The sequence below is a fragment of the Crocodylus porosus genome, unplaced genomic scaffold (genome assembly GCF_001723895.1).
Source record: "Crocodylus porosus isolate Cpor-Errol unplaced genomic scaffold, CroPor_comp1, whole genome shotgun sequence".
Classification (NCBI taxonomy): domain Eukaryota; kingdom Metazoa; phylum Chordata; order Crocodylia; family Crocodylidae; genus Crocodylus; species Crocodylus porosus.
Window position 1 is genome coordinate 105336091 of NW_017728918.1, and position 6846 is coordinate 105342936.

Genomic DNA, 6846 nt, shown 5'->3' on the forward strand with positions numbered 1-6846 from the left:
GCCCCAACAACCCCCAAGCCCCACTTACCTCCAGGGGCGAAGGGCAAGCCCGAGGCCAGCCTTGGCTAACTCAGACTCAGGCCCTGACCATCCCCTTCTCCCTCCCCCTCTGGGCAGGGCTGGGGGTTTACCACCTTTTCTGTGATCAGCTTTTGCAAGCCGGAACAGTGGCAGCCTGCAAGAGCTCTTTGCAAAAGCGGAGAATCTGCTCACTTCTGTATTAAAAGGGGATATGTGCATTTTCTCTGATAAAAACTAGGAATCTGTGGTTTGCTCCATTTTTCTGTGGGAAATGGAAAACCCGGATCACCACTGATAAGCCAGTGAACAGACATTCACAGCTTCATGCCTGCAGTGGCCCAGGCCAGAAGCTGGAGGGTGCTAGAGCACGCCTCCCTGCTCAGGTGGAACAGACAGCTTGGGCCAAGGCTAGCCTACCCACCCTGTGAGGTGGGGTTGCAGGGAAGGTGCACAGTATCCTGGGATGCTCAGGGACTGGGAGTTAATTTGAATCTGAATGGGATCTGGAATGGAAGTTCAATAAATCAATTTAACCAAAATCAGTTAAGTCTGATGCTACATCCATCCAGATTTATCCTAAACAGTTTTGGCCATTTTGAAAGCAGTTTATGTGCATTGAACTTCTGTTGTGTTACAGATTTGATCTGGTTTCTGATCACTTATACCACTTGATGCATCATTTCTGTCTCTAGCCTCTAACATTACCATTACATTATACATAAGTTATACTTGCACTCTACGTTTTTTGTTTCTCAAGTGTTATTCCCATCAGTTGCAACTTAAAACCAATGAAGTTGCACAAGATACTCTTCTAACTCACAAACAAAATCCTGGCTATATGTATTTAGTGTCAAGGTTGCAAATTTAAAAATTAAATACAAAAACTAGAATCTCATTAGCAGCATTACTTGGCCACAGTGTAACTATATATATTTTCAAGCCTGTTTAATAATAGATGTGTAACTTAATATCCTGTGATCCAATTTTGCATTCCATGCATATTCTAGACCCTCCTTTAAAGCCAGTGAGAGATTAGTATGTTCATGCACCTCTAATTCTGTATTAATATTTTTTTTCATTTAGTTTAAATGAATTAGAAGATGCATAATCCTAAAAGAAAGTTTAAGACCCAAATCCTACTTGCTTTACTAATACAAAATTCCTGCTGAGAAGTGAGAACTATAGTGTATCAGTAAAGGGAGTCCTGTTTGGCGATAAATCTCATAAAGTTTCACTAATATATGGCAGGTAATTTCAGGGAAAGAGGTAGGGAGAGGGGAAGGATCATATCCATTAATACTGCCATGTTTATGCAGTGAATTAAGTTGAAATATTCTGATACAATACTGTCTGCATTGTGGGCTGTTCTCCCAGCCAGAAAATGAATTTCATCAGTCATCCCTGCATGAAGTGAAAAACGAATTACGTGGAGACAGAAAACTGTGCTGTCATTAGTTATGTCAAGATTTGAATGTTAAGATATATATTTTCATATATGCCCACCAAAAGATAACCAAAATAATTAGATTCACTATTATTATGCTACAGATATTCTAATTAGTGGTGGACACTAGATTTACAAGACTTCATACTCAGTATCCTTTCATCTGTATTTTGTTTGTAATTACAGGATACCATTATTTCTATCTTAACCCAAAGCTTTGTGATTCAGAGAGAGATTCAGGAAGGCAACTAAGTTTATGCTTTGAGTTAGGCATCTGCGTAAGCCTAACTGACCTTAGGTTTAGCTTAAAGTTGAAAACGAGCCTTTTAGAAATATAGTACAGAATCTCACCCAGATTTTAAGGTTATGTGAAAATTGGCAAGAATTTACAAAATTCTCTGGCGAATCTAATGAAGATTTACAATATATGGCCTGATGACTTCAACTGAAAAAACAGCTTTGCTTTATATGTTTTTTGATGGTAATATCAGTGTTAATTTGTTTCTAAGTATTTGTTTACTGAAATGCTTGTATTGTCAGAAGATACAGAACAAAATGATCTACTTGAGAATTATTACTGAATTGACCTGATTCTCTTTTGCCTGCATTTCACACAGTTATTTGCACCTTTGTAACTCAGGGCAAAGCAGATAGATATCATTTCCGCATTGTTACAAATTGCTGCAAAGGTTGGAAGGCAAAAGTAAATCATATTTGCCCAGTGGAGTTATATTGTTAACTCTGATTCTTCACTTGTTTCTCACTCTTGCTGGCTAGAGTTAGGCATAGAGGAGATAAAAGTTATAGGAGATACAGCGAGTTCAGAGATGACAAAGAAATCATTAAAGAACAAAACTCTTTTAAGAGTGACTGAAAAGATTGGAATGGTTTACCTAAGAGAAGATATGACAAAGATCTGCAAAACAATGAATTGTAAAACTAAGATAGATCAGGTATTTCTGTTCACTCTGGGTCATATGAGAACAAATGGACATTCACTGAAACAGAAAAGCAGCAAGTGTGAAACTAATCAAAGGAAATACGTTTTCAGACTATCCACATTTAACATTAAAACTTTGCAGGTTTCAAAAGAGGACTGGACATTTATACTTCCTAACAGGAACATGCAAGGTATATGTGTTAGAACAGATATTTGTGGAGGGACGCTTTTTATAAGTGGTCTACACACGGTTTCTTGCAACTTGGTTTGAAGTATCTGGTGCCAGTTAGTTGAAAGATATTGGATTAAGGGGAGTACTTATTTAATACAGAAAGGCAAGTCTTTATGTTTTCATAAATATAGTTTGGGAACATGATTAAGGGTGCTGTGCACAATGTAAAGATAACCTCATTACTGGGTGAAGGGACAGACATTTTGCAGCCAGATGTCAGTCTGCTGTGCAGTGGGGAGCTTGTATTGTGCTTTCGTGGCATTGCTGTTATGGGATTTACAGCAAACAAATATAAGGAGTTACATATGTTCTGTTGCTATGGGATCACTCTTTTTAGGGCCAGAAAGGACATTCCTTCGTGCCTTTCATTGCTCCAAAGGAATCTGTATGTTCTCTCTCTTACTTATAACTCAGTGTGGAGCTTGTGTAGAGTTTGCAGTTTGGGAAGAACAATCTGGCAAGTTTATTTTTTGGTTTTTATATGTTTTTTTTTTCCAGTTGTCAAGCATGGTTACTTTAAAGAGCTTAAGAAAATTAGTTGAGATGAAAGTGAGAAAAATAGGGCAGCAGGGGGAAAAAAGCCCACAGCAACCTGGAAACAGGAGGAGAGAAGACACTGTAAGAACCATGTACTTATCCAGCCATACTTGAGGGTTTTGAGAACAGAAAATGAAGAATCAAGCACTGTGGGCACCTCCACAACATCCCTTTGGTGGATAAAAGCCACCCATATGTTAAAAGTTAACCAGAAAAGATTTGACAAATGGATTTAAGATCCCAAATCAGCAAAACTACATGTATAGCAAGCTTAACATCACTAAGCTGTTTTGAAAGAGAGTCAGTTTTATCCTGAACACTTACATGAACTCCTTGGCATTTTTAGACAAGTCTTATCATATGTAGCACATTGTTGGAACTAAAGTAATAAGCCTAACTCCAGACTTCAGAGGGATTGGCCATGGTAACACAGATTGCTTAGACATGAAGTCACAAAGGACTTGATCCTAACCCAGAAAAATGCTCAATACCTCTTAGAAATGTTCACCATCTTGCAATATTGGACCTTTATCCCTTCACATATGTTTCACATCTTTGTTCAATTTTCCATGTTTCCTTTTAATGGGTGATGGCACCACCAAAAGTGTAGAATCCAATCCTACTCTTGACTGTTACGGTGATACCAAAGCAGTAATATGGAAGCCTAAATTTAGGATTTGTAAAAGTAAAAAAAAAGGCACACACACATACACATATTTTTGGCATCTTAGTTTGCAAAAGACCTCATCAATTAAAAAATTACAGTTCATTTTTCAGCTGTTATTGCTAAAAGCAACACCTTTTGTTGCTGTTTTTCTTCTTTTTCTTATTGTCCTTTTTTCTGAACTGTGCACAAGTGATGGCTCTTTTCATTGCTTCAGTGAGGTCCTTCTTTGTATAGGTCTCACCAAGGAGTTGGCAAATAAGCAGGTGCTCCATAGGCTACACTTTGCCGAATTCGCATATATTTGTGTCATTAGAGTAGCCCCATTTGATTATGTTTGTTTGTGATCTGCTAGTGTACATGCACAGGTGATTCAGGCATTGTCATGTTGGCCAGTCTAAATCAGTCCCTCTGGGAAGGTCCTCCTGGGGTTCCTGGTCTACTTCAGAGCACCTGATTGTGTGTAATCCAGGGGTGGGACTCCATTTCCCAACAACCCCTTCCCACACTGCTCCAGTAGAGATCCATGGAGACCCCAGGAGTGGCAGCCCTGTGCTCCTAGGATCTCCATGGAAACTAGTCCAAGCAGTACTGGCAGGGCATGTGGCTGGGTGGGGAGCTGTATCTGGGGCCAGGGCTGGGATCTTGTGGCAGTGACAGCACAGAGCTGGAGCCAGGGCAGAGCCATGATCCGCCCCTTGCCCACAGTACCTGCATGCATCACAGAGGTGTGTGTGTAGCAGACTGTGGCTCTGTCCCAGTTCTGCCCGTGCTGTCACTGCTGCAAGATCCCAGCCCCAGAGCAGCTCCCCGTCCAGCCGTGCACCCTGCCAGTGCCTCTTGGGTCAGTCTCGAGGGAGACCCTGGGAGTATGGAGCCAGGATGGCCTAGTGCTCTGCTGCTCGTGGTGTCTCCATGGAGACTGGCCAGAGTGGCACAGGCAGAGAGATGCTGGGAAATGGAGTCCACCACAGGCCAGACTTTGCCCATCCCTAGCATCATCTTTCCTTCCGTAACCTCAATCGCACTCAGTTAGCCATTGTGTCCAATGGCACAACTCTGGTCATAAAACTCTTTAAGGTTTTAAGCCATTTAATTGCTTCTGTGTGCCTGAGGGTTTTCAGCTGCCTTGATCTTTCTTTTTGACTCATTGCCTTTCTTCTGATATCGGGTGGTACAATGCCAGCCAGAAAGTATAGGCTATCTTTTAGTGTTGGCTTTAGAAATCCTTTTATTTCATGAGAGCTGTTGTTTAAAACTGGGTCTAGTTTCTTGGCATGAACTACTCATTCCCATGGATGTGCATACTCTGCAGTGGATTAACACAAGACAATAGTAGTAATTTGTAATGTAGCTGGGTTAGCTCCCCACTTGGTGGTGACTAACTTTGCAGTATGTTGTTGTGGATAGTGACTTTCCCTGCTGTCTTCTCTGCACGTGCTTTGAAAGTAAGTGCTTGGTTCCATGTAACCTCCAAGTACACAGGGTTCGGGTGATTAGTAGGTTGGATTCCTTCCCAGGTGATGTTTGATTTCCACTTAGCTTCTTTATGGTGTGGGTGAAAACCTGTGACCAGTGTCTGGATTGGGTTGGTGTGAAGCTGGTCCTTATTATAGTTATCTGAGAGGTTGCTCAGTGCATGTTAGTCTGTTCTTGACCATGGCAAAGTCCTTCTCTTGAGACACGATGCATAAATCATCAGCATATACGAAGCTCCTCATATTACCCTGTGGGTGTGTCTACACGTGCATTTATGCTGGCTTAAATTTACTACACACTAAATTACTGTACAGTCAGCAGGAATAGGCTGGCATCTACATGTGAAGGCGTTAAAGAAAATGCAGATGCCTGTGGTCTGACACAGGCATCTGCATGTGTGTTACTGCACAGTAACTAATTGGACATAAATTTAATGCCTGCATGAAGCAGGTATCAAATTTACTCCCAAATTGGCATATATTATTGTATTTATTGCACAGTACAGGCATGCTTGTGTAGATGCTGTCCATACTGCGTAGTAATTTTCAGTTACTGCACAGTAATTTTGGTTACCGCGCAGTAAATGTTCATGTGTAGATGTGTCCAGTGTGTACATAAGTGCACTGCTGGATCAAGCAAGACAGCTCAGAACCTTACCAGATTGACAGCCTGATTTTCGAGGACAGTGCCATTCTTGTAAGTTCTGGATAATTGATGCTGGAACTTTTCCTGTTTCTTTCAGCTTTTTCTATCTGAGGAGGAAGATGATGTTTAAAGCCAGGGCTGTCAAACAGTGGCCTGAAGTCTACATGTGGCCCACAACATGTTAATATGCAGCCCGTGGGTTCTCATCTGATTCACTTAATGTGTGGTCCAGGGTATGAGTTAGCTTTGCCTGCAGAAAGGTCATGACTACTATTTGTTGGAAAGACTTTTTCAGCTGACTATTACATTTAAAACATTCAATCATTGATTCCTCATGGCAAAAGACAATTTTATGGCCAGCTGAAATGTTTCAGTGAGACGGTCTGTGAAGACAAAAGTAAACAATGACATATATAAAGTGTTTGATGCACTTATTTATATTTTTTCATGCAGGTAAATGGGCAGAATTCAAGCCTAACCTATAAATAATTGTCAATCTGTATACCCTTTATTGTAGTCTTTGAGATGCCAATAGAAAAATGTGTAACTTGACATATGTCTGAATTTACAATTTACGATTTTGCAATGATGCTCATACCCAGGTCATCATTACTAAGCAGGATAAAAATATTATCATAGAATCATAGAATCATAGAAGTAGGGTTGGAAGGGATCTTGTAGATCTTCAAGTCTGACCCCCTGCCTCAGCAGGAGAAAAAACTGGGCTCAAATGATCCCAGCTAGGTAGGCATCAAGCCTCCTCTTAAAGAGCCCCAGGGTAGGAGCCAGCACCACTTCCCTTGGAAGTTGGTTCCAGACCCTAGCCACCCTGACAGTGGAGTAGTTCTTATGGTGTCTAATCTAAACCTACTCTCCAACAACTT

General features: G+C 40.9%; 1 protein-coding gene across 4 annotated transcripts in view; it reads left to right on the forward strand.

The window, feature by feature from the left end:
• Positions 1–6846, forward strand: part of TMEM200A (transmembrane protein 200A) — an 86424-nt gene that overhangs the window by 47926 nt on the left and 31652 nt on the right. The window contains exon 1 of one of the 4 annotated variants that reach the window (XM_019538031.1): positions 2307–2596. The exons of the other annotated variants lie outside the window; for them this stretch is intronic. The gene's annotated coding sequence lies outside the window, so the exon portion shown is untranslated. Of the gene's footprint in view, positions 1–2306; positions 2597–6846 lie in introns of those variants that run through there. 4 annotated transcript variants of the gene reach the window in all.